The sequence below is a fragment of the Manis pentadactyla genome, chromosome 12, assembly GCF_030020395.1.
Source record: "Manis pentadactyla isolate mManPen7 chromosome 12, mManPen7.hap1, whole genome shotgun sequence".
Taxonomy (NCBI): domain Eukaryota; kingdom Metazoa; phylum Chordata; class Mammalia; order Pholidota; family Manidae; genus Manis; species Manis pentadactyla.
The window spans coordinates 60282462-60309805 of NC_080030.1; the positions used below are offsets into that span (position 1 = coordinate 60282462).

At 35.5% G+C, this 27344-nt stretch overlaps 1 long non-coding RNA gene across 1 annotated transcript; it reads right to left on the bottom strand.

Annotated features, from left to right (window-relative positions):
* Positions 1 to 21509: 21509 nt before the first annotated feature.
* On the bottom strand, positions 21510 to 27005 carry LOC130679819 (uncharacterized). Its single transcript, XR_008992772.1, has 2 exons — positions 26695 to 27005; positions 21510 to 25411 (listed from the first exon to the last, which is right to left on the bottom strand). It is a non-coding gene; the product is annotated as an uncharacterized LOC130679819 (long non-coding RNA).
* Between the last annotated feature and the right edge of the window lie 339 nt (positions 27006 to 27344).

Genomic DNA, 27344 nt, shown 5'->3' on the forward strand with positions numbered 1-27344 from the left:
TTGTGGAGAAAGGGGAACCCTCCTACACTGCTGATGGGAATGTAAATTAGTTCAACCATTGTGGAAAGCAGTATGGAGGTTCCTCAAAATGCTCAAAATAGAAATACCATTTGACCCAGGAATTCCACCTCTAGGAATTTACCCCAAGAATGCAGCACTCCAGTTTGAAAAAGACAGATGCACCCCTATGTTTATCACTGCACTATTTACAATAGCCAAGATATGGAAGCAACCTAAACGTCCATCAGTAGATGAATGGATAAAGAAGAAGTGGTACATATACACAATGGAATATTACTCAGCCATAAGAAAAAAACAGATCCTACCATTCGCAACAACATGGATGGAGCTAGAGGGTATTATGCTCAGTGAAATAAGCCAGGTGGAGAAAGACAAGTACCAAATGATTTCACTCATATGTGGAGTATAAGAACAAAAGAAAACTGCAGGAACAAAACAGCAGCAGAAGCACAGAACCCAAGAATGGACTAATAGTTACCAAAAGGAAAGGGACTGGGGAGGATGGGTGGGAAGGGAGGGATAAGGGTAGGAAAAAAAGAAAGGGGGCATTACAATTAGCATGTATAGTGTTGGGGGGGGCACGGGGAGGGCTGTGCAACACAGAGAAGACAAGTAGTGATTTTGCAGCATCTTACTATGTTGATGGACAGTGACTGTGAACGGGGATGTGGGGGGGACTTGGTGAAGGGGGGAGCCTAGTAAACATAATGTCCTTCATGTAATTGTAGATTAATGATACCAAAATAACATTAAAATATATATATATATATATATATATGTGTGTGTGTGTGTGTGTGTGTGTGTGTGTGTATATAAACATAGGAAAAAGGACAAGAAGGTAACACACAGACATTTGGGAAACAGAAACTAAACAAAACCACTTCTAAAATTTTTTCCTAAATGATCCTTTTTACCCTGAAAATCTATTTATTCCATTTATGCATTCAACCACTAAGAAATGTCATCCTAACTGTGACCTTCCAAAAAACTACTTTGTGTTGATCTGGTTAGATAATTTAAGCTTCCCTTGCACATATTAAGTATAAGAATAATAATATTGTCTCCCTTTCTTTTTTCTCACATTTACTTATTCATACAAACTTTTGTCTTCTATTATTCTCATTCTTCTTGTTAATTGCCTCCAAAATGTTTGTTTATAGAAGTATCAAAATATGTAGCTCATCTAAATCAGTCAAAGGAGTCTAAATTCCAATTGCTAACAAATATGTACTTTTTTTCATCTTTAAAGGAAGGCAGGATGGATAGTTATGACAGGGTCAGCATTATGTTCTTTGAATCTCCAATTAAAACCCATTGACAGTACACAGAAAAGAATTGTCTTATTACAGATACAACAAAACTCAATTCTGCTCTATGAAAAATGCAAATCTCAAACAAATCATGGATACACTTGATGAGAAAGTCTGCCCCTATAGAAACTCACACATGGAAGAGATTTACAAAAACATTGAAACTGCCTAAATAAATTAGATAATTAAAAAGATTTGTTTGATTAAGTACTTTTTAATATAATGAGAATTAAGTTACACTAGTAAATTAGAATAACAATTTCTCCAGACTCAAAAGACCTTAATATCTTGTCATTCTGTAGTGTAGCTTAATTAGCATGTTTATTTCTAGGATTAGGGATCCATCTGCTCAGGTAATTACTATTGTGTTAATTCTTCTTTTTATTTTCTCTCCTGATCACAAGTATAATCTGTGATTTTCTTTCTTTACTCATTAAAATGACTATCATTATCTATTTGATGACACCACTGACACACAAAAATTAGAAACACAATTAGAGTGCATATTTGACCTTAAGAAATATTGTGTATCAGACATATCAACTGAGTATTCATTTTACTTTTTATTGCCTAAAACTATATATAAACTTATCAGAGGTTAAGAGTCAAGCTCATTTAACTTGCTTTTCCAGTGTCCAACATAGGTTCATAAATGAGTGGAATCCCATCTGTTATTCTGAAGCATATTTTTCAGGCAGAACTGATACTATTTTCATATTTTATGTTATGTCTAACATTTTCATAAACATACTTTAAAGTTATGCCATCTTATCCTAAAATATAAATCAATTTATATATTCCTATAGTAATGTTTTACTTGAAATAATTATTTCCCAAATGAATGAACAGTATCTTTATTTTGGCTGACAATGATCCCAAAATATATATATGAGGACTATTTTCCTATCTGCAGTCTAAAGATTAGATTCTTATCTAAAATTTTATGGGTTTTTCACAACCAATTTACCTTAGTAGCTGAATTGATAAATTCAAAAGCTATTTGGTATCACTGTAAAGCTGTAGAGATTATCCTGTAAAAGTGAGAATATATACATTTACCATGAATAGACAATTTTATGACAAACATCCTAAGGAAAAACAAAAATACTTTCTAAAGTTCTTGCTCCATAAACTTTAGAAACGTGAACTGGTAGGCAAATAAATCTATAACAAAAGCATCCAGAGATATGGCTGTGGTAAAAAATGCCAGAAAAGGGAGAAAATACAATTTAGTTCATATGAAGATAATGTAATTCTTCTATAGAAAATTTCTACTGCGAAAAAAAGCCTTGTAAAAGATGTAAAAATTTGAGAATGCTTCCCATTTTTAATAGAATGCGATAAAATTATAACTTTTCCAAGTATGCCTTACTCAACTCAGTTGTTTCTTTTAGATTTTCTTTTATTCTATCTAAATATTCCTGGGAGTTTAGTAATAAGAAGACCAAATCATCTTTAAAAACCGAGTTAATTACTATCTGACTTTCTTCTTGATGTGGAATATTCACCCTCGCCCATGTGTCTAATAATTCAAACAGGAAGGAACTAAAAATATTATTCCAATGATTATCCTAAATGACACCTGCACAAAATATCAGTTTGTTAATCTAGCCAGTATTTTCAAGGCTGGTATCATGTTTAGTTATTTAAAATGGGCTCATTTAGAATATATTTAATGATTCTGTAACATGTTACTACGTTGACAGATAGTGATGGTACTAGAGGGGGTGAGGATTTGATCATATGGGCAACTGTTGAACCACTGTGTTGTGTATTTGAAACCAACATAAGATTGTATAGCAATGATACTTTAATAAAATAAAGTAAAATTGACTTATTTATCTTTACTATTACTGTATATCTCATATATTAATACTGTTAGAGATTATCACAGTAATATATTATTCATTGTTCAAAATAGGAAAATATTAAAGATCTGAAGAAGAAAAAGATAACTCAGAATCTTGAGGCAGCATGTATGCGTTTGTGTGTGTGTGCATTTTTTTCTTAATTTGGATTACACTATAGTTTTCAATTCTGCTTTTTTCTTTTATACTTAACATTACATTAAACATATTTTAAGTATGGTTAATGGCTGTACATTTTTCTATAAGTGAATTAAAATTTATTCAGCCATTTCTTTATTACTGATGCTTAACTTTTTTATAATTCTATCACATATTAAGTAGACAAACCTTAGTAGATCTTTATTGTACTCACTAGAAGTGAAATTATTAGCTCGTATGGTATAAATGTCTTCTAATTATTGAAAAATATTTCCAATTGCCTTTCATAAAGTTTGAACCAATTTATTCTCCCACCAAAAGTCTGAGAGTACCCATTTTACTGTACCTCTCCAACATTAAGAATTGTCATTTTTACACAATTAATAGGCATCTATTAAAATATTTTTACAATGCATATCAACTTCTAATTTGTTACAACAAAATGATTTATATAATTGAGGCCTAAATTCAGATGGTCAATTATAATTATTTTTTTATTAAGGTATCATTAATATACACTCTTAAAAAGGTTTCACATGAAAAACAATGTGGTTACTACATTCACCTATATTATCAAGTCCCCCTCAGACTCTATTGCAGTCACTGTCCATCAGTGTAGTAAGATGCCACAGAGTCACTACTTGTCTTTCTGTGCTACGCTGTCTTCTCCGTGACCCCCACCATGTGTACTAAACATAATATCCCTCAATCCCCTTCTCCCTCCCTCCCATCCCTAAAAAAGTTCACTAAATCAATTATAATCTAAAGGAATTTAATTACCTCTTACATCAGGAGTAGCCTTTAACAATAAACATAGATCAAATACCTACTGTATACAGGACACAAGTTACCCAGACATATCCATTCATTTAGACAATCAACAAATATTTCGCTAGGTTCTGTGATATCATTCTAGGCACTAAGGATGTTCAAGTATAACTCAGGTAAAGCAATGTATTCAGTAGCTGTTATCTCTAGCTGTTGTTGGGTAGATGATAGAGCATAAAAGGAGAAAAGATTTAAGCTTATTTGTGGGCAGGCATATGATTTGTTCAGTGCTATATAACCAGCTCCAAGTATAGTGTCTGGGACATATCAGATATATCAGGTGCACAAAAAAGTATCTGTTGAATGAAGAGGAAAAACAAATTCATTTCCCCTTGTTTCAAAACAATTGTCTACAATTCATCAAATCAGTTGCATGTTGGATGATTCTGGGGATGTGTCAAACACTGGCACACCTACAAAGGGATTGATCACTGTATCAGTCCAGCCAAAGTCTTTAGTGTCATATGGAAAAGACTTGTACAGATTGTCTTTGGAGGAAGAGAATCTCTGTAGCAAGACAGTGAAATGTTTAAACCGAATATAATTGGACACAGTGTACATCTATACTCTTGTTGACATCAGACTCATTAAAAACATTTTTAATTCCCAATGCATCGGTAAGTGATGCATATTTTACACAATATTTTCAGGGAGATGGTGCGGGTTACGTCTCACTCTCCACAGCACACTTACTCATCTCCTAATTAGACGTACTGGCTCTCTCCCCAGCTCCTGCCAATGGCCAGTGTCTCTTCTCTTCTTCACTTTCTTTCCACACAGCCTCTAAAAATGCCCTTTATGTTCCAAGCCAATCAGATTCTGACTGCAGCTAACATAAACGAGCAACCCAAACAAAATACTCATTATTGCCTACAGAGCAACCATCCTTTGTTCTCCAAACATGGCCCTTTGGATATCTCCTTAACCTATTCCAGAAGACCTCCCAAAATATTCACTTCATCAAAAGACATCCAGTCTCTTCTCAGGGCCAGATTATGTTCCTGGAATGGAAATGTTCTTTGGACATTCTAGAGCAGCTCTACCCAATAGAACCTCCTGCAATGATGGAAATGTTCTAAATCTGGGCTGTCCAATTCAGTAACCAGTAGCTACATATGGCTATTGAGCTACTGACATGTGGCTACTGTGACTAAGAACCTGATATGGAAAAATAGTACCATCAGCAGATGTAACTCCCAATTAGGCTGAGTTTGAGGCTGAGTTACTAAGAGTAGAAAGATCTACTCTCAAGAAGAAGCATTATAAGTAATGCATGTGTTTCCTTCCTTGGCCATCAGTAGATCTGGTAACCCCTATTCTCTGGGAATCAACTGTTTGATTGTGCTAGGAAATCATAAAATTGAAAAAAAAACCCATTGGTTCCACAGTGACAGATGGAGATATAAAAAAATTGGATGCTGTCTTGGTGTCAGGGGAGAATCTATTCCCGGACATGGCCTGGCATGGACACGACAGCAACTGAGCAATCTTGAAGTGGCTTGTGAAAAGTCATTGTCCACCATGTGCCACATTCTCCAGAAGACTGTTAAATGGGCAAAATACTAAGTGGGAATAGGAATGGATCACTGTCCAGTTTGCTAGAACTTAGAATGCACCATGGGAGGAAGTGTTTATAAAGCCCAGAGATTTTCATCCAGGCTAGTATGCATAAAGGCTATGTGTACATTGTCCCATAAGGTGCAATGTGTTGGTGTCTTTATTTTCATTCATATAAAAAAATGTAACTTCTATCTTGGAGATATGACTGAAATTTGATTTCTTTTTTCCTTTTGCGAATGCCTAGTGTCAATAAGTCTTAAAAGTGAAAATGTGCTGGCCATGCTCAAAAAAATAAATCACAGAAATTTGTAATCATGAAACCTAATTCCTCTTTCCCTTCTCTTTAAAGGCTTCCTGCTCTTCCCCTGCATAACTAATACCATGTTTTCAGTCTGAGAGGAGCATTCAATGGCAGTATTCCAAACTATCAGCTTCCAATTGAGTTAACAGAGTCAAAGAAAAGAATGCATAGGAATTGGATGGGGTGGTGCCCACTATATTACAGGACTATTTTTATGCTCCCAGTGGCTTTCACCACTGGGTATGAGGAACAGTTTGGGAATGCAAGGATACCTTATGATTCTCAGTAGCTCTGAGAATGATTTAGGTTTTAACTGGTCATTTCCAGAAAAGAATGCCAAATATTTTTAATCTCATGGTAATAACTATTCTCTTTGCTTTCCCCCAAAATGTTCAATAACCTTTTCTCAGATTGCTGCTCTTTTATTCTCTTTAGATTTGAGGTTTTCAGTCTTTTATTTAACACTAAAAATATTAGTAAATTAAGATTTCTATAATGGCTATTAAGTTGAACTTGGACTTTATTTTCTAGAAAATCCAAAGTAGTCAGCAAGTCTTCTAATGAAGGTATCAGTGGTATAACATTGTAAATTGTAAGCATCTCTTTCTAAGAAAGTGCTCTCATAAGATGACTGGGATGTTAATAAAATGAGGGCTGGCATTAGGCAGAAAAATTACTATTCAGTGCCTTCTAAAACTTCTGCAAAATGCTGAGGTTTTTCTGATTACTGCAGTATGGTACAATATATTAAGCACTGAATAACTTCAACAAATCATTTTTGTTAAGTACATTGAGAGGCAAGTATATATTAATAGACAGATACAAAGGATGAAGGTGGGGTTTCTGACCCCTCTGTTAGCAGCCTTCCACTGTGGGATTATTATTTTTATTTGATTCAATGAGTTGGCTACTACTCTTCCTTTCTTTTCCTTCATCCTTCTGTACCAGGTCTTTTGGCAAGAACATTCCTTTGAAAATGGACTAACCTGCTTCTGTTCTTGACAAATGCCAGGAAGTTTTGTGTCAAAGCCAACAGTAGATCTCAGCTGGCATGGAAGCTTCCACTCATAAAAGAGGATATTGGCACCAGGAACAAAGCTTTTTGACAAGTTGCTTTTGGACCAGTCAAGGTTGGCAAAGGTCTGGGAAGATCTGACATAAGTCCACTTGCCTCCCATTTCAACAGCCTCACTGTACCTAGAATGCAGGGTCATCCTAGATGTTTCTGTAGGTAGCGTGCCTCCTGAGGCCTTGACTTGCCTCCCTGTCTCAGACTCATGAAGGTAATCCAGTTTCCCCCATGTCCATAACCCCAGCCCTGGGTGGTATTTGGGATCCCTTCAAGAATTTGAAGTGAGTTAAGGATTTTGCATTTTCAGAAGCCATACAACGTGGAAGGAAATAAGGAGTCTACAGGAAGTGGTAATATCTCAAATATGGTTCTCTGCTTCTCTCTGCTCCACTCCTATTCCCACCCCTCCCAACACCGAGGGAACTTCTCAAGGAGATCTAATGGGAGACCTGTTCTAGACTATGCAACACAGAGAGAGCAGCACAGGGAAACCACAAGCCCACAAATCAAAGCACAGCATGAACAGAAAAATTCCTGCACAGCATGGTTCTCCCTAGAATGGCAAATCAATTGAGCAAACATATCTGTATGGAAGACAGCACACTTAAGACATGGAACAATTTCAACAACAGAGATAAAAATAAGGCAGCACTTTATAAACAAATATATAGATATTTGTATTTTCCCTCTGAGAAAAATAGGAAATATCATCTCTGCAATGAGAATAGCCAATAATCATACAAAAGAATATAAATATATATATGTATATTTATATTAGAAATCATTTTAAACTTAGAAATCATTTTAAAATGCAGTCTTTGATATAAGGAGCTAAGTAGACAAGATAATTAATGGTGTAAATATGTCTGTAGAGAATGATTAATGACACGAAGAAAGAATTGAGGAACTCAGTATTCTCCATAGAAAAAGAGATGGAAATATGGAAAATAAATTGACACATGGAGGAGAGGAACATCATCAGCCACTTAATCATAGTTCACAAGGATATACTAGTAAGAATGAAGGAGAGAAAACATGTGGTTGTAACGGCTGAAGAGTTTCCAGAGCTGCAGAGGCATATGCATTTCCAGATTAAAGGATTTATTAAATGTCAAGTCAAATAAATGAAATAACCCAGACTAGGACAAAGCACACAGAGATTGAGGATAAAGATAAAAATGTTAAAAGCAACCAGAAATAAAAATATGTTACCCATATAGAAAAATGGAATTTTCAGAAGACTGGTCAGCTTGAGGAAAGTCATTGTCCAGGAATATTTGGGTTCTGACTCTACCATCCCTTCACCCCCAAACTCCCCATGACCAGGTGAGGATTTGGCTTTGCTGATACTGAATTTGGTTCAAAAAATAAAAAGCCTGATGGGTACAAACATTCCCTATAAGGATACAAATAGATTGTAAGTTATCTTGAATGGGACTAAAATCTCTGATTGCAAAAGGGAAGTGTCATTGAAAGAGACTGGTCTTTCCAGATCTGACAAATCTCTGTGGAGTATGGAAAGTGATACTGTTCTCAAAAAAAGAGAGAAAACACAAATAAACAATATTAAGAATAAAATAGTAGATATAATAATGATACAGATATTAGAAGTCATATTAAAATAAAAAATTGAGAACATAAAATGGACTTTTATGAAAAATAGAAAATATAGAAAGCCTAAATAAATTAATAATTATTAAGGAAACTTGATTTAACAGTAATAATAAAAAATCCCCAAGAGCACATGTAGTCCAGATTGTTAATTTTATCAAGCCATTAAAAACCAGATAATCTCTATCACATATAAGGTATCCCAGAGAATTGGAAGAGGAAAAGCTATCCAGTTAATTTTCAAATATGTTATAACATTGAACCAAAACTGGACAGATATAATAAATGAGAATAAAACAACAAATCTCTCTCTTTTATTACAATACAGTTAAAATGCAAAAGTAAAATATTACCAAATTAATCTCAATCATACCTTTTTAAAAATATTAATTCATCAAATAAAATTTATATCAAGAATGCAAGGATAGCTCAACACATGACAGTCTATCAATATAAGCTAACATATACCAGATTAATGAAGAAAATTTTGATCTTAATAGAAGTTAAGAAATAACACCCTCCCAAATTCATGTTTTTAGAAAAAACCTTAAACTACAAATGAAAGAAAACATATTTCTCTGATATGAAATGTGCAAGGATTGGGCAAGTGATGCAAAGTTTTGGCTTTGTCACTTGGACTGGTAGTGTGAATTCATTTTCATGGTTATTAACTGATGATTTTCCTACACATGCACCTCTTGGTCACAAGGTGAAACTGCCTCTGAGAAATATTGAACTAGCACATGGATGGTGCCCAAAAGATTCTGTTGAGTTGAGTGAATGAATAAATTATCATTTTGTAGAAAACGAAGGAAAAAATCTAAAACCATATTATGGTAGTTCAGCTGAATAATTTTTCAGTATGAAAAACTATGTATAGGTGGTTTTGTAGATGCACAGTTAAGTGTATTGAATCAAAAAATGAATGTGTGTACTGTACTATATTTTCTTTGCAAAACTTCAATAAATGATTTTTTTTGCCTACCTCTTTACTATAATGAGGTATATCAAATATATACAACATTATATTGCATCATCTAGTAACTTTGATTAAAAGTGCCAGAAACTAGTAAGGCATTTATTATGTGTTTGAAAAATTTTAAACTGAGCTTTCTTTGGGTGAGGCTTAAAATGGTAGCTCAAGATTTGGTTATTGTTCCCTATTTTCCAATCTGCTACCTTGTAGAGGCTCCACTCTTGGCAGGTTCACCTCCTGTGTTTCCTCTTTGGTTGTTCATATTCTTTCCTAGACTCAGTCGGAAAGAGCAAGAATGTTTCTTTCCCAGAAGCTTCCTGGTCTTACTGGGGGGGGGCGGGGCTCACACTGGGTTCTGAGCCAATCACTGTGGTCAGAGCAATGGGACGTGTTGATTGACTTAAGACAGTCTGAGCTCTCCTGTCTGTTGGGTAGGGGGTGGAATAGAGTGTGCACTTCCCTTGAGACCCATGAGCTACTTGAAGGAAGAACACAAGAATGAAAATTGGGTTTCTGTCTATAAGAAGCCTAAACAACAAATGTGTACCCTACCTACCAAAGGGAACTAAGTACAGTAGTAAAAATAAGAGAAACATAAATGAAACAATGAATGGACAATAAGGTATTATATAAAACAACCCTACACATTGGTAATAATTATTATTTAATTACTTAGTGACCGAAAACAATAGAAAAACAGAAGGAAGTGCAAAATAAAGGAAATTCTATTGTATCACAAGATTGGAAAATTTTACGATTACAAGCTTCAGTATCTTTACTTACGCTCTCTCCTTTACCTGGAATATTTCTTTCTTAGTTGAGTAAAATCCTATTCCTCATTCATACCAAACTAAGAGATTATTTCTATGCAAATTTTGAAGTATCTCTTTCCCAACTGAGGCAGATTTACTCATCCTGCACCACACCTTTCATTCTTACCCTATTACAATAATTAGCATATGACTAGTCATGTGTTATCTGTAAAGCACTTCCAAGTTCATCAACTCAATGGATTTCCCAACTCCTTGGAGGGTATTGTTATAACTGGTCTCACTTTGTGCTAGAGAATTGAAAATCTCTACCAAAACTTTAGACTCATACAGTTGCAATGCCCCACTGTTACATGTCACAGAGCATTGAAAATGAAGGAAAACATCCTAAGTTTTTATGAAGCAAGTATAACAATAACATTTAGCCCTGATAAAGACAGTACAAAATAGAAGGTTGTAACCCAGTATCACTTAAGAATATTGATGCAATAGTTGTAAATAATACCAAAAGGAATCCTACTCCACATTTTGAAAAAAATACAGCATGAGCAAGTAGGGTTTATCTCAGGAAAGCAAGATTATTTGAAAAGTAGAAAATGTACTAGTATATTATGCCATGTTAAAACTTTTAAGAAAAAAATGATATAATTACCTCTATAGATGCTGAAAAAAAACTCTTGAAAAAAATCAACACCCTTTCCTGATAACATCAAGAAAATAGGAATTGATAACTAGATGACAATATATATATTCCTTAGTTCCAAAGCCAGCATCTTAATGGGAAAACACTAAAGAGGAGCAAAGCAGAGTTGGCCATGGTTTCCACTGTCATCAACATTGTACTGGCAATATAAGTCAAACAATTAGGCAAAACAAATCAGAGGCATAAGAATTGAAAAAGAAGGAATGAAATGATCTCTATTTGCAAATGTTGTCATCTTATACCTGGAAAGCCCCAGGGAATTAATGATAAATCTCAAACAAAGATCGAATAATGTAGCAGGCTATAAAATTAACATATACATATCAATAGCAATTATTTATAAAAATGATAATAAGGAAGAGAACGAAATGCTAGAGAAAACCTTATTTACCTTAGCAACAGAGAAGATAAAGTACTTAGGAATAAACTTAACAATAAATATTCAAAATCTATATAAGCAAAAAACTTTGAGCACTCCTAGAAGACATGAAATAGATTTGAACAAGTAGAAAAACATTCCTATTCTTGAATGGGAAGTTTCAACATCATAAAAATGTCAGTTCCCTAAGCAAATTTGTAAGTTTTACTCAATTCTAATAAAAAAAATCTGCAAACTTCATGTAGAAAATAAATAAGAATAGCCACAAAAATACTGAAAAACAGCCAAGATATAAAAGCAACAAAAGTGTCTATCAATAGATAAATGTAAGTCATGGTGTGTGGTATATATACACAGTGCAATATCAGCCATTAGAAAATAAGAAAATATTGCTATTTGCGACACCATGGATGAACTTAGAGGGTATCATGCTAAGTGAAATAAGCCAGGCAGAAAAAGACAAGTACCATATAATTTATTTACATGTGATATCTAAAAAATAAAACAAGCAAACAAAAAAGAAATAGACCCACCAGTATAAACAACAGATTGTTGGTTACCATTGTGGGGGGGACAGGTAGGTAAAATAGGTAAAGGGAAGATGTACAAACTTCAAATTATAAAATTATAAAATTAGTCATAGAAATAGAAGTACAACACAGAGAATATAACCAATAATACTGTAATATCTTGGTATGATAATGGGGTAACTACACTTACTATAGTGAGCATTTAGTATATATATAATTATCAAGTCACTATGTTGTACATATGAATCCAAAATATGTCTGGTACCAGCTCAACCAGACATCAAAACATATTATAAAGCCTCTATAATTAAAAGCATAATACTGGTGCATTATACACACACACACACACACACACACAGAAGTATATATATATATATATATATATATATATGATATTTAGTATATATATATATATATATGATATTTAGTATATATATATATATATATATAAAATTATTGAGTCACTATGTTGTACTTCCAAAATCAAAATAATATTGTGTATAAACTATACTCCAATAAAAAGAATAAAAGAAAATATTGGGAAACAAAGCTATAAGGGAGTCCAAACTCTACCAGACATTAAAACATACTATGAAGTCTCCATAATTATAAAGCATAATATTGGTGTACATTGACAGGCAAGTTTAATGAAACAGAATACAGAAACTCTAGTTAGAGTTTATGATAAAGGAAGAATCTCAAACCACTAAGGCAAAGAATGAATTTTTCATAAACGGTTCTGGGGCAATTAGTAGCCATTTGGAAAAATGTAACATTAGATTCACACCTCACATTACACATAAGAATAACTCCAAATGGAATAGGAATCAAGCTGTAAAAATGAAAACTATCAAATACAGCAAGCAAATATGAATCAATTCCTCTTTAACCTGGGAAAGACTTTCTAACTGAAACTCAAAAATCTAGATGTAATAAAAAATAGATAAATTTGACTATGAAAAAATGAAAAAAGACTGGATGGATGGCAAAAAAAACCAAAAGACAACTGACAAACTGGAAGAAAATATTTACCATATATCGCACAGGAAAAGGGTTAATTTCTGTAATACATATAAAACTCCTCAAAATTGAAAAAGTAAAAGGATTCTAGAAATTCAAATGAAAAATGGGAGAAAAGACAGGAAGAAACAATTCATAAAAAGGCTATTGAAATGGTTGAAAAGAAGTCTAACCTCACTCATGTAAGAGAAATGCAAATTAAAACTACACTGATATATCATTTGTCATCAAATTAACAAAAATATATATAACACATTGAGTTGGTGAGGCTATGAGGAAACATTTACATGCTGGAGGGAACACAGCCTTCTGCAGGGGAATTTTGAAATACCTGACAAAACTATATACTCATTTACCTTTTGACACAACAGTCCTACTTCTAGGATTCCACTCTAAAAATACTACCTCCAATTATACAAAATACATATGTACAATGTTAGTCATTGCAGCATTGTTTGCTTTGAAAAATACTTGAAATAACGTTAATCCCTATATATAGAAAAGTATTTGAATATTCTATAATACATCCATGGAATGAGTACTATGCAGGTATAGAAAAAGAATTAAGATCCATGTGACCTCATATGGAGTGATTTCCAGGGAACATAAAGGTGTATACATTTAACTACTTGCTTGAGTGAAAAGAAACCCCGGAAGGTTAAACTGGAGACTAATGAGATTGGTACCTGCTAGGCACAGTGGGAATTAGGTAGAGTAGAGGGTCTAAAAAATCAATGGGCTGTATTTTTAAAAAATGCCAGTATCATAAAATTCAAAGAAAGACTGAGAAATTTTTCCAGATTAAAGGAGATTTAAAGATGCAATCCAGATAATCAGTCAGAAAAAGAAATCAAATGGAACTAAATTGGAAAGAAATAAGTAAAATGGTCATTATTTGCAGTTGACATGATTTTATACATAGAAAACCCTGAGGACTTCACAAAAACAATGTTAGGATTAATAAACGAATTCGGTAAAGTTGCAAGGTAAAAAAAATCAATATACAAAATGCACTAACAAACTATAACTAAAAGAAATTAAGAAAACAATCCCCTTTACAACTGCATTAAAAAGATTAAAATACCTGGGAATAAATTTAGTCAAGAAGGGGAAAGATCTGTACACTGAAAACTGTACGACATTAATGAAAGAAACTCAAGGAGATAAAAATAAATGGAAAGATAGTCCAAGCTCATGGAATGGAAAAATTAATATTGTTAAAATATCCATATTACAAAAGAAATCCATAAAGTCAATGCAATCCCTATCAAATTTCAACTTTTCACAGAAATAGAATCAATAATCCTGAAAATATGTTTAGAACCACAAAAAAGTCCTCAAGAGCCAAAGCAATCCTGAGAAAGAACAAAGCTGGAGGCATCATGCTCCCTGATTTCAAACTATACTTTAACACTATAGTAATCAATACAGTATGATATGGACATAAAATACAGACACACAGATCAGTGGAACAGAATAGAAAGTCCAGAAATACACCCATGCATATATGGTCAATTATTTATGATGAAGGAGGCAAGAATATACAATGGAAAAAGGACAGTCTCTTTAATAAATGGTACTGATGAGCTACATTGCAAAAAAATGAAATTGGACATCTTACATCACGCACAAAAATTAACTCAAAATGGATTAAAAATTTGAATGTAAGACCTGTTACTATAAAACTCCTAGAACAAAACATAGATGGTAAGTTCCTTGACTTGGTCTTAGTGGTATCCTTCTGATCTGACTCTAGAAACAATGGCAACAAAAGCAAAAATAAATAAATGGGATGACATCAGACTAAAAGCTTCAGCATAGAAAAGGAAATCATTAACAAAATAAAAGGGCAACCTACCAAATGGGAGAAGATATTTCCAAATCATATATGCAATAAGGGGTTAATACCAAAATATATAAGAACTCGTACAACTCAATAACAACAAATCAAATAATCCAATTAACAATGGGCAGAGGATTTGAATAGACATTTTTCCAAAGAAGACATACAGATGGACAACAGATACTTGAAAAGTTGCTCAACATCACTAATCATCATGGAAATGCAAATCAAAACTGCAATGAACTATCACCTCATACATGTCAGAATGGTTATTACCAAAAAGACAAAAAGCAGTAAGTGTTAGCAAGGACGTGGAGAAAAGGGAACCCTTGTGCCCTATTGGTGGGAAGGTAAACTGGTGCAGCCACTATAGGAAACAGTATGGACATTCTTCAAATTATTAAAAATAGAACTATCATATGATCCAGCAAGTCCACTTCTGGGTATTTATCCAAAGAAAATGAAAACACTAATTCAAAAAGATAAATGCATCCTTATGTTCATTACAGATTTATTGACAATAGCCAAGATATAGAAACAATCTAAATGTCCATCAGTGAATGAACAGATAAAGAAGTTGTGGTTTATAGGAAATGGAGGGAGGGAGGGCAAAAAAAAAAAAAAAAAGAAGTTACAGATATAAAAGGAGTGAAATCTTGCCATTGCACAACATGGGTGGACCTTGAGAATATTATGCTAAGTGAAATAAGTCAGACAGAGAAAAACAAATGCCATATGATTTCACTTATATCTGGACTCTAAAAAACAGAACAAATGAACAAACAAAACAAAAAACAAAAATCATAGGTACAGAGAAAAGATCAGTGGTTGCCACTGCAGAGGGGAGTTGTAGGGTGGGCACAAACTTCCAGTTATAAAATAGTCATGGGGATGTAATGCACAGCATGGGGACTACAGCCAATAATACTCTATTGAAAATCTAAAAGTTGCTAAAAAGGCATATCTTTAAAGTTCTCACCATAAGGAAAAAAACATAAATTTTTATGGTGACAGATGGCAAATAGAGAATGTGGTGATCATTTCACAATGTATACAAAAGTCACATGTTGAGTTCCTGAAGCTGACATAATGTATCTCAATTACACTTCAATCAAAAACAAAAATAACAGACATGATCTGGGATTGTCTTTTGCTATAAATAACATTGTTGGGATACGACAAAAATCTCAATGTCTGCAGATTAGATAATAGTATTATTTCAAAGTTAATTTCCTGATTTTGATCTTGTTCTAAAGTTGAAGAATCCCTTGCTTTTAGGAAATATTCACAAAGTATTAGGAGAAAGAAGGCACTGTATCTGCAACTTTTTAAGTGGTTCAGAAAAGAACTGATATGGCCTATGTGTGCATACACAAACACACATGCATAGATACAGGCTGAGAAAAGAATAAAGCCCCATAGGTACTGTTAACATCGGGGATCTGGATGGAGGGTATTGGAGAATGTTTTGTACCATTCTTGCAAATTTTCTGTAAGTCTGTTATGTCAAATAGAGAAAAAGAAAAAAAAAAAAGAAGAGAGAGATGGAAAATCAGAGAATCAAAGTAATTTGTCCAAAGTCATACAAAAGAGGCAAAGAATCTATCTGGGGCTCCGGCTCAGGATCTTTTCAGTATCTCTCTCCCTCTCTCTCTGTGATGACATTTCTGTTCTGTAGTAATCCGCGTAGGAAAAGGGAATGATCTGGGCTGGAAGCTAGTTGGTTAATTCCTAGAGAACTTGCATGAACACCCTGTTGAGTCATACTGGGATTCTAAGACAGCCAGCACAGGGGGTAGGAGGGTGGCCAGTGCTAGAAACACTGTGTGGACAGCATGTCTTAGCCTGCAAGGTCTTCCCTACCTGTCCGAGATACAGTGTATAATAAGATACAGTTGGGACTGGAATTCACCTCTCTAAGGACTCTGACATTGTGTAAATCTTACTTCTGGTCATGAAAAGTATCCACTAATGATCATGAGAGTGGCAGTGTCTTGACTGAAGAGGGTCCCGGTCAGTGGTTTAGGGCAGAGTGACATGTTTCAGTTTTACAAGTAGAGAAGAAGGGCAAAGTCTGGCAATGGGTGGGCAGATGATTTCAGGCTGGACTCCAACTTGTTGAGAACCAGATTACAAACCAAGAACCTCAGGCTGAGGAAGATGCCTCTCCTCTCTGCTTCCTGTGCAACTCTTTGTAATTGTACTAACAACATTATTCTGGAGTTGTCACTATGTATGTTTGTCTGTACATTAGATTCAAGCAACTTAAAGGCAGAGTCTGTGTCATTTATTGAATACATATTTGCTGAGTCTGGCATTGTATTTGGTACTGGAAATATATCAGTAAATTGTTTTCAGACAAAAACCTATATCCTTATGGAAGGTATGTTCATCAGCATATATTCAGCACCTAACACAGTGTCTGGATCAAAGTAAGTGCTCAGTAATAACAGAGAAGAAGCCCAGTTATAATGGCACTTGTGATGAGATGGAAAGTCTGCCTGTCATCATTATTCAGGGATCCAAAGGGTTCAACTGAGACACATTAAAAAGTAGACATGAGTCTAAAGATAAATTCCAGCCCCATTCTGGAGGCAATGAGGTTCCTTGGTCCCATATATTTGGGACTGCCTCTGGAACTGAAGGCTGTCTGCAGGATGAATTTTTTATCAGCAGTTGGACAGTGCTGCAGCTAAAAGGAATTGAGGGGCAGTACTCTACATAATAGGCTTGCTGTAGTTTATACAGAGTTGAATATCCAGGACAAGAGGGGATGTTAGAAAACATGTTTAATCTTTTCTTTCCATCCTCCCACTCTCCATTTTATTCTTTAGTCTTTCTTTTAGTAGTAGCTATTGTCTCCATTTCAATCATATACGTGACAGAGAATGCACAGTTTGCTAACACAGTCATTCCATTTTGCGTGTCTCTAATCATTACTGGATCCTCCTTAGGTAAAGCCAAAATGAACCTTCCTCTAGTTTCCTCAGTGGTCTTGTTTCTGTCCTCTGAGATAACTCAAGGGTTTTAATTTCTCTTTCTTATATTTTAGATACCACAAAGTCTTTCTCTAATATTTGAAGACATGGCTAAATATTCTCTTGTGGAAACATAAATGCACCCATCTTTTCCTGCTTCCCTTCTCTTACAGTGGAGCAAGTTTCCTTTCCCTCATCGGAAGTCCCTCCTTCTGCCTGTGCTCTGACTCTCGTCTCTTCCTACTGGCACTGACTTTGCAGTCACTTTTCAGCCTATGGTGGTCAGATCTGATCATATGTGGTGGCCCCCACCACACTACTAGGACTATTCTAATGAAGCTCACGACCTCCTTCAGTAGTACAATCAAGAGACCTTTTTAGTGATGATTTTATTTAAGCCTTCCACAGCATCACTAGTGGAGCTGATCACTTCCTCATATATGGCTGCCCTTCCTCTCCATCCTCTTCAGCCTCTAGGTGGACTTCTCTTCCTTTATTCCTTGCTTGAGATTTGTTTTCCTCAGGGTCCTGTCCTAAACCCTCTTCCCATTCTATACCCTCTCCCTGGGAGATTTGATTCACTCCCTTTACTTTGCTGAACACTTATCAAGTATAAGCAAATAACTCATCATCTTTCCCTCTATTCTGAATTACTCTCTTGGGCTCCAGATCTATTTATGCACCTATTTAATAGACCTCTCTAAGAGACAGCCTTACCGGTTCTCAAACTCAGCACCTGTAGAATAGAAGTCTCCTGCAATCCCTGTCAAGCCAGGAATCTGATTGTCTTTCTGGATTCCTCTGCTCTTGCCACATCCTATCCACATATCCACTCATCCCAAGGCTCTTTCAAGCATGTGACCTAAATATTTCATCAGTTCATTCTATTAAGTCTGTTTCCACCATGATTATGGCTCTAACTTTGATTCCTATGATAGCCTCCAATGTTGTTGCTTCTGCATCTGTCCATCACATTCTGGTCAGAGTAACTCTTCTAAATTTAAATGGGGCTCATAAGAAAGAAACACATCCTACCATTTGCAATAACATGGATGGAGCTGGAGGATATTATGCTCAGTGAAATAAGCCAGGTGGAGAAAGACAAGTGCCAAACGACTTCCCTCATTTATGGAGTATAACAACTAAGCAAAACTGAAGGAACAAAACAGCAGCAGACTCACAGACTCCAAAGGGGAGGGGTGTGGGAGGGAGGTTGGGGAGGGAGAGAGAAGGGGATTAAGGGGTATTATGTTTAGTACACATGGTGTTGGGGGGTCACAGGGAAGACAGTGTAGCACAGACAAGGCAAATAGTGAATCTGTCGTATCTTACTACGCTGATGGACAGTGACTGCAGTGGGGCATGGGTGGGGACTTGATAATATGAATTAATGTAGTAACCACATTGTTTTTCATGTGAAACATTCATAAGAGTGTATATCAATAATACCTTAATAAAAAACATTTAAATGGGGCTCCATCCCACACCTCCTGGGGTGGCTTTGCCTGGATAGAAGATGAAAGTAGAAATACCTTCTTAGGAAGAGAGAGGCCCCTCAAGAGCTTCAAGCTTCTGTCTTCTTTCTTTTCATTATTCCATGGCATTCTGTGCTTCAGCCATGCTGAACTAGTTCTAGTTGCCCAGATTTATCCTATTCTCTCACTTTTAGGTCTTTAGAAATGCTGTTCCTTCTACCAGGATGATTCTCACTGCACCATGCACTTGTCTTGACTCCAGCTCTTTCTCTGCAGCTTCCTAGGCTCATCCTTCACATGGGACACTGCTTGGTCTCAGCTCGAACGTCCCTTTCTTCAAGATCTCTGTTATGCCTTCCTTGTCACATTACTGAGAGTACTTTTGTGCATCCATACAGATCCGGCATCTTTCTCCGTCAAAGCACGTGTCATGTTACACTAGAACTGGCTACATTCCCTACTGTCCCAGAACCTGTGAGGACATGAGTAGATCTGTTTTGTTTACAGTTGTGTCCAGGAGTTTGCCACAGTAGCTACCATAAAATAAGTGCCAGTAAATATTTACTAATTGAATTCTTTTAAAAAAAGGTCTGATTTATAAATACATTCTCAAATCATAGAGGAAAGCTTATTTAATTTTCTAAAGGAGTCATTTTTATTCTGCTTCTTGGAACGCTGGAGGTTCCATGGAGATACTTCGGGACTCTGTGGGAAGACAGGGGAAGTGGAGTAGCCAGCTTTTCTACTGCTTTGAGTGCTGAAGGGTTCTTTTTTAAAGCTATGCTCTCGTATATTCTAATTCAGACCATTTGCCCACATAGCTGAGTCATCATCTGGGAGATATACATGGTACATTCATTTCCTATTTTTGCAGTAACAAATTAGCATAAACTTAGTGGCTTAACACAACACAAATTCATTACCTTGGTTATGGAGGTCAGGTCTGGACAAGTCTCAACAGACTAAATTCAAGGATGAGGATATGGCCATCTTTGGGGACCATTGTTCAGCCTACCACAGACGGGCTTCCTCTCAACATGTGGGCACATGTGCATTTCCTTGGACACACATCATCAGAATGATGAACATACACACTTTTCAAAAATTACCAGAAGGGTCATGGACCCTGCTAAAACATAAATACAGCTCTAGTGGATGTAATTTTAACAATGTTTTTCAAACAACTTATTTACATGTTTTCAGAACCATATTCAAATGCATAAAATACCACTAAAGTAAATTAGTGCAAATTTTGGGAGGGTAATTTGGCAAAATATACTTAAGTAGAAAACATACGTATACTTTAATTCAGAAATTCTGCTGCTGGACTTGTCCTTATAGACATAATTGCAAAAACAAAAACTGCAAAGGAAGATCAGTTATATGACTTATGGCACATTGATACAATAGAACATGACATAGTTATTATAAAGAATGAGGGTGATGAATAGGTGTGCATAAAGACATTCAAGATGAAACATTAAGTGACAAAAGACAGTTTAAAGTTTTGTCTCTCTGTGTAGTTTTAGAAAGGATGGTATATATTCTGGTTCCCAATCTAATTCCAGGGGAGGACATGAAAATATTAATGGGGAGTAGAATGGAAGGGGCAAAGAAAGAAGATGATTTTATGTTTCTCTACCATCTACATATTTTACTGTGGAGAGGTACTCCTTTATTTTATAAAAGAAGGTCAGAGGTAGATAATAATAATGGTGGAATCAATAATAAGGTTCCCAGGTTTGTCTATGTGCCCCACACAGTTCTAAGCACTTTACACAGATAATTTATTTAATTCTCACATCTCTATGTGATAGGAACATTATTATACCCACTTGGCAGGTGAGAAAATTCAGGCTCATGAAGGTTCAAGCCAATTGTCCATGCCACACAGCTGATAAAGGGAGAGCTCAGATTAAACTGAAGTCTTTTTGAACTAAACCAATGCTCTCAACAGTTGCTATTTTTGTTTTCTTGCTTATATATTTTAGGCTAAAAAAAAATCCTAATGAATATCACCACGTATGTTTTAATGCTGGTAAAAACCTTCTCAAATGTCAAAACTAAAAGTATCCTTTTCCCTAACCTGTCATAAATCCAAACAGAAATTACTATATCACAAAGGCTTCAAACTTTTCAGGTTTAATAGGTTCAAAATGTAAAAGGTATTTTTACATTTTTAATGAGAAGCATTACTCAAAATGACAACATGTATAAACACTCACAAGGAGGACAATAAAAAGGGAGAAAGAGGAGGGGAAATACAAACAGAAGAATAGAAAAGGAATGAGAAGGAAATTTACTAGATTGTGCTACCTCTGGTGATTTATAGCTTTAAGGAAATGCTTTATAAAAGTAGTGTAGGCTATCCTTTCTGACACCTGTAATTTTTTCCCATTATATACACTAAAGGAATACTCTATTACCATTACAGATAGCATGAGGTTGGGGTATTTTTCAGTGAGGAGATGATACCACTAAGTCCTATCTAGCATGCTTTACTGCAATTGCTTCCACATACTAGCAGTACTCATTTTTTTAAGAGAAAATAATAACAAAAATAAATAAGCAACTCATCACCACTCCAGATTTGCATATAATCTAAAAATAATTTGCTCAAACCTTTTCCAGGTGAAAATTGGAACAAGTCTGTCAACTTCATTCAATGTTTCATGAAGGTTCTAACGTGAGCTGGTGATTTAGAGATCATCTAACATGCATCCCTCTTTTCTGATTTCTTTCACATTGGCTGAGTCTTTTAGGTTAATTTGCTAGCATTTTTGCTTTCCAAATGATCCCAAGTGCAGTGTTAAGGACGGTTATCAGGTAGTTCTCCAGAATCTCTTGGTTAAATTAATGATGGTTAAATCAATGTGGTTAAGCTAACGGGCTCTGATTTAATAACTGCTGACCGGTTTCTAGTCCATTGCTAACTACCAAACAGTCTATGCAGTCTATGGGAAGCGTTCAAATGGAGACCCCATATATCATATAATTGAACACTTTAACATCAAAATCAAGCTATTGAACTGTTAAAATGTTTATTTTGCCTATCTTGACAAATTATCTTAACAACAATAAAATTTTTTAAGATCTGTAAAACATGACAAAAATGTGATTTTATTATTATTCTACAAGTGTGGGTGCTTTAATGGTTACTGGTGATGTCTGATTAATAAAATGAAGATGCTTCATAATTCATAATTATTATGTAATTATTCCATACAATTTATTTCTTTTGCCTTCATTTCAGGAAAAAATACTAATTATGGTATTCACATCAGGATTTTCTCATAATTTATGCCCTATTAACAGTAATGCCATATCAGGTCACTGTAGTTCTTAGACTATTTTTAATTAAATTTGGAAACACAGAGATGCAATATACAGCATAGGGAATGTAGTTAATAATATTGTAACTAGTTTTTATAGTGATAGTTGGTGTCTAGATTTATCGTGATCATTTCATAATGTACATAAATGTTGAATCATCATGTTATACAACAGAAAATAATATAATAAGCTAATAAAATATTGTATGTCAACTGTACTTCAATTTAAAAATAAGTAAATTTTTAGAAACTGCTCAGCTGAGGAATGGCAAATAAAATTAATAAAAATTTGCAAAACACACATTTGGTAATGAATCAAAAATTTTACAAATTTAAACATTATTAAAGAAACTTTTATGAAATATTTCATTTTCATTATATTAGTGCTTACCACTTATGTTGTGATTTTCAACATCTCTTACAGTAATATCTTCATTTATATAAAATTTTTGAGATTTCATTTGATTCATTCAAGTTTGTGGATCTAATGAAAATAATTGTGGTTCATTTTTACTGTTTGGTCACTTAATAAATCTGTATTTAATAAGGGATTTGTAATGCCCTGTTTGCAAACTTTTTGTGAGTTGTGTTCAATATAAGTCTCACTTTTACTGTTTCCAGTTTTTAAAAACTTAAGCAAGCTGCCTCTTTGAACATTTTCTATTTATCTATGCTTTTCAGTTTAGATAATCAGTAGAGTTCCCTCTGAGCTCTACTTCTATATTTTCTATTTCTAGTCTGATCTCAATATGAACTCATTCTCACCAACCTAAATAATAAATAAATAAAATGCAGTTACATTCAGAGTGAACTTAACTAGACTGTATTTTCATTAAAAATGTAAATTAAGATTTTGTTTATATGCTTTCAAAAATGTTACTTTCTAAAATATTCTGCATGGTATATAAATATTAAAATGCATAATAAAATTATAATGATTAATATGAATTTTAATGTACATTATTTAAATGAATCTCAACTGATTTATTTTTTGCAAAATTAATAAAATCTTTTTAAGTACTTGCACAAAACAAATTATTTGCAATTCCAGTATTTAATGACTGTCTAGTCATTATGTTGAAAATTTAGGTTATGCTCTACTCATGTTACATCTACACTTACGTATTATAGATATAGATATGTACACAAATAGAATAAAATATAAACTATTTATATATTGCAAAATGTTCCATCAGTAACATGTACAACAATGAACATAGAACACTAGGAAAGAAAGAACATGGGTGTTTGGTAGCCCTGGGAAAGGATACTTCATTACATAAGAGTCTAATGCAATAATTTTATGTGAGAGGAAGGATTTAACATGTTGGTTAATTTATCTTTTCTGTTTCCTAAGTGTTTCCATATCCCAGATCCTCTGTGACACTCAGTGGTGTCAGTGACACAGCCCGCAGACCTTGATGGCATTCAGTGGCAGCCAGTATTTGTCTGGAAGATACAGGAAAGAAGATGTGAAGTGTTTTCCCCCAGGATGTTAAGTGTTACTTCCAGGAGCAGATGTTGAGGACTAGGGGTTCTGCCGAGGCATCCTCGAGCGCCCCACAGATCACAAGTGACAGAAGTGCCCCTCAAGTCTTTCACAGAAGTATCTGCTGTGAGGGGTTCTCTGAAGTGCAAAGCCCCAGGCAGAAGCCTTTCCTGCCCAAGTCCTTGGAGAGTTTGGCTGTGATCCTGCTCCCGTGGTGTGACCCAGCCCTGCGTCCCAACGGCCTTCGTCACGGCTGCTTTCCCCAGAGGTATGCTGAGCAGTCACGTTGTGTGTTAGGGACCCGATGTAACGACGAGGATGGCGAATCCAGAGTGAAAGAGCCAGAAGTACCTGGATTTACAGATGCCTCTGATAGACAAGACATAATGCTTTTCTATTATGATGCAAATCTGTCTGCTATTTTCTGCCAAGAAATCTTGGATGAGTTAATAATTCTCCAGGACCATCAGGTTCCACTTCACCAAAACTACTCGCACCAACATCTTCAAGGTTAGCTCCATGGTACCAAAGCCGGTTTTTCAAGGTGTCAATAGACATGGGGAAGATTTAATACTGATGAGGGCTCACTGTCTTCTCATGACTGTCATGGCATTGCCTTTCCTTTTTTCTATCTACCCAGCAGTTTCTGCTCAGTCTCCTCTGCCAGCTGCTCCTCTCCTCACAGTTCTCAGACTGGTAGGGTGTTCTTCTAAATATTGTCTCTATTTACCCCTCACATTCTCACATGGCAACCTTATCCCTTCCCACTCACAAGAGAAGACACTGTCAGGAGCAACCCAAACCATCTTAGGAAGGGAAGTTATCAGCTCATCTACGGGGAATTCAAAGGATGAAACTTGGCTCCATTCAGGAAGGTGACTAATGATAGTAAGAATTTGTCCTGTTTTCTCTCTCCCTTAGCCCTGATTTCCACACCACTGTCCTCATTCTCAGCCAGGCACTCTCCCTGGAGCCACCACAGCTTCAGACTCACATGGTCCAGGATTCTAGAAGGAAAGAGACCAACATCCTTCTCATCATATCCCTTTCTACTCTCTCCAGATGATGGACTCACCTCAGTTCGCAGGCTCACCCTGAACCAAGCAGTGTGGCCAGACTGATGGGGCACTTAGCGAGGCAAGCTGGTCCCACCCTGCGCAGAGCAGAGTGTGTCCCAGGCCTGACACAGGAGAGTCCTCCCAGGAACCTGAGGAAGGGAGGGAGACTGGGTGAGTAAACAATATACACATCTATGGCTTTGTTTATCACTTTTTGTCAACAATGTTACTGCCTGTATTTCTAGCTTCAGTATGGATCTTGAGTTTCAGAACTTCATATCCAACAAGCTCTCAGCCCTATCTCTTTTGGGGAAAAAAATATATATAGATAGATAGATAGATATGCAAATTAAATTCAACAGTTCTAAAATTGAACTCCCTTACTTTCTCCCTTAAAACTTGCTCTTTCCCCTCAATATTCTTCTTCAGCAAATGGCTCTACCATCCACCCAGCTGCTCAGATATCTGGTGGTCATCCTGGGTGCCTCCTTCTCCCCAGCTAGATATCCATGTCTGATTTGCAGGTGCCGTGACTTTTAAATAGTTCATCGATTAAGATCCTGTCAAGCTTCTTTCCCAACCACAATGGTATGAAACTACAAATCAATTTAAATAGTTCATCTACCCATTTCTTTCAGCTTCTTCTGCACAACCCTTATTCAAGCCCCCATCATTTTTGCATAGACTTTTGAAAACAGTTTTCTAATTTATGCCACTTTTGCTCCTATTTATTCTCTTCTCCCCTTTATTTTTAATTTTAAAAATGTCTGTCGCATCTTACTACACTGATGGACAGTGACTACATAGGGTATGGGGAGGGGGACTTGATAATAAGGGTGAATGTAGTAACCACATTGCTTTCATTGTGAAACCTTCATAAGAGTGTATATCAATGATACCTTAATAAAAAAATGTTGACGTTATACATGCACATAAAGGGGAAAAAGGTTTCACAAAATTCGTTATGAGAAAGAACACCAGTCCCTTATTTACCCTTCTCTCAGTTTCCTAGAGGTAGCTACCATCACCAATTTTAGCTAATTTTTTAGGTATTTATCTCCTAAATGATATACTGTATTGCCATTCTTTTGATTTTTCAATTTTAAGCATTTCCTATTGACTTCATTCTGGGAAGGATGAGGACTTAACTCTCCCTCTTCTGCTCCCCACTCTTATCTATAACTCTGCCATCTCCCTTTTCCCTAATATAACTGTATCATAATTTTGGCTTGATATTTTGGATTGATACTCAATGTTGTACATTATTAAAACTACATAAAAGCTATTCAGAGCTTAAGATATCAATGATAGGTTTTTTTCTTCCTTCTTCCTATTTAACATATGTCTCTCCTAAATGGCTTCTGTTTTTCTTCTCTCTTTCCTTTTTCACTGATTTTGGTCTCTTTCCTATGAGAGAGTTTTTCTCTGATACCTGTTCATGCTTGCTTGTCTGTGGGTAGTGAGGAGGGAGGGAGGGTGAGAAGTTCTGAGGTCCTGAGCGAGCCTTGCTGACTGGGAGCTCCACTGTCAGGTGATCTGACTGGGCCATTTCATGGTGGAGCCTCTGATACTGGTATTCTCAAGACTTTCCCTCAGGCCAGCAAGGTTTCCTGAGGACACCATTCCACTTCCCTGCCTTCTGAGCAAAGGCCTGGCTTTCACACTCTAGGAGTAGAGAATAAAGTCACCACGTCTTAATATCCAGGCTGCTTACATTTTCTGATTGACCTGTGTTTCACAGGTCACCCCTTCTCAGCTGTGCCTGAGTGTGTCTCCAGCCCAGAAATCTTCTCTCCAGAGAACAAGCCTCCAATCTTTCCTCAGGATTGGTGAGAGACCGGAGGAATAGGCGTGAAATGAGGAATGGATTTGACTGCTTCTTAAACAGATGTTAGAAGAGTACTCCAGTTTATTGAATGAAGAAACACAATTGGTGGTTGGGAAAAAAATACAGCCTAGGGCTAGCTGAACTGAGAGGGGTAATCCTGAGAGGAACCTATGAATAAGTCAAAAGACAAAATTATGACACCGAAATGTAAAGGTGTGCTGAAGTTCTAATTCAGGAGAGATGAAACTAATTGA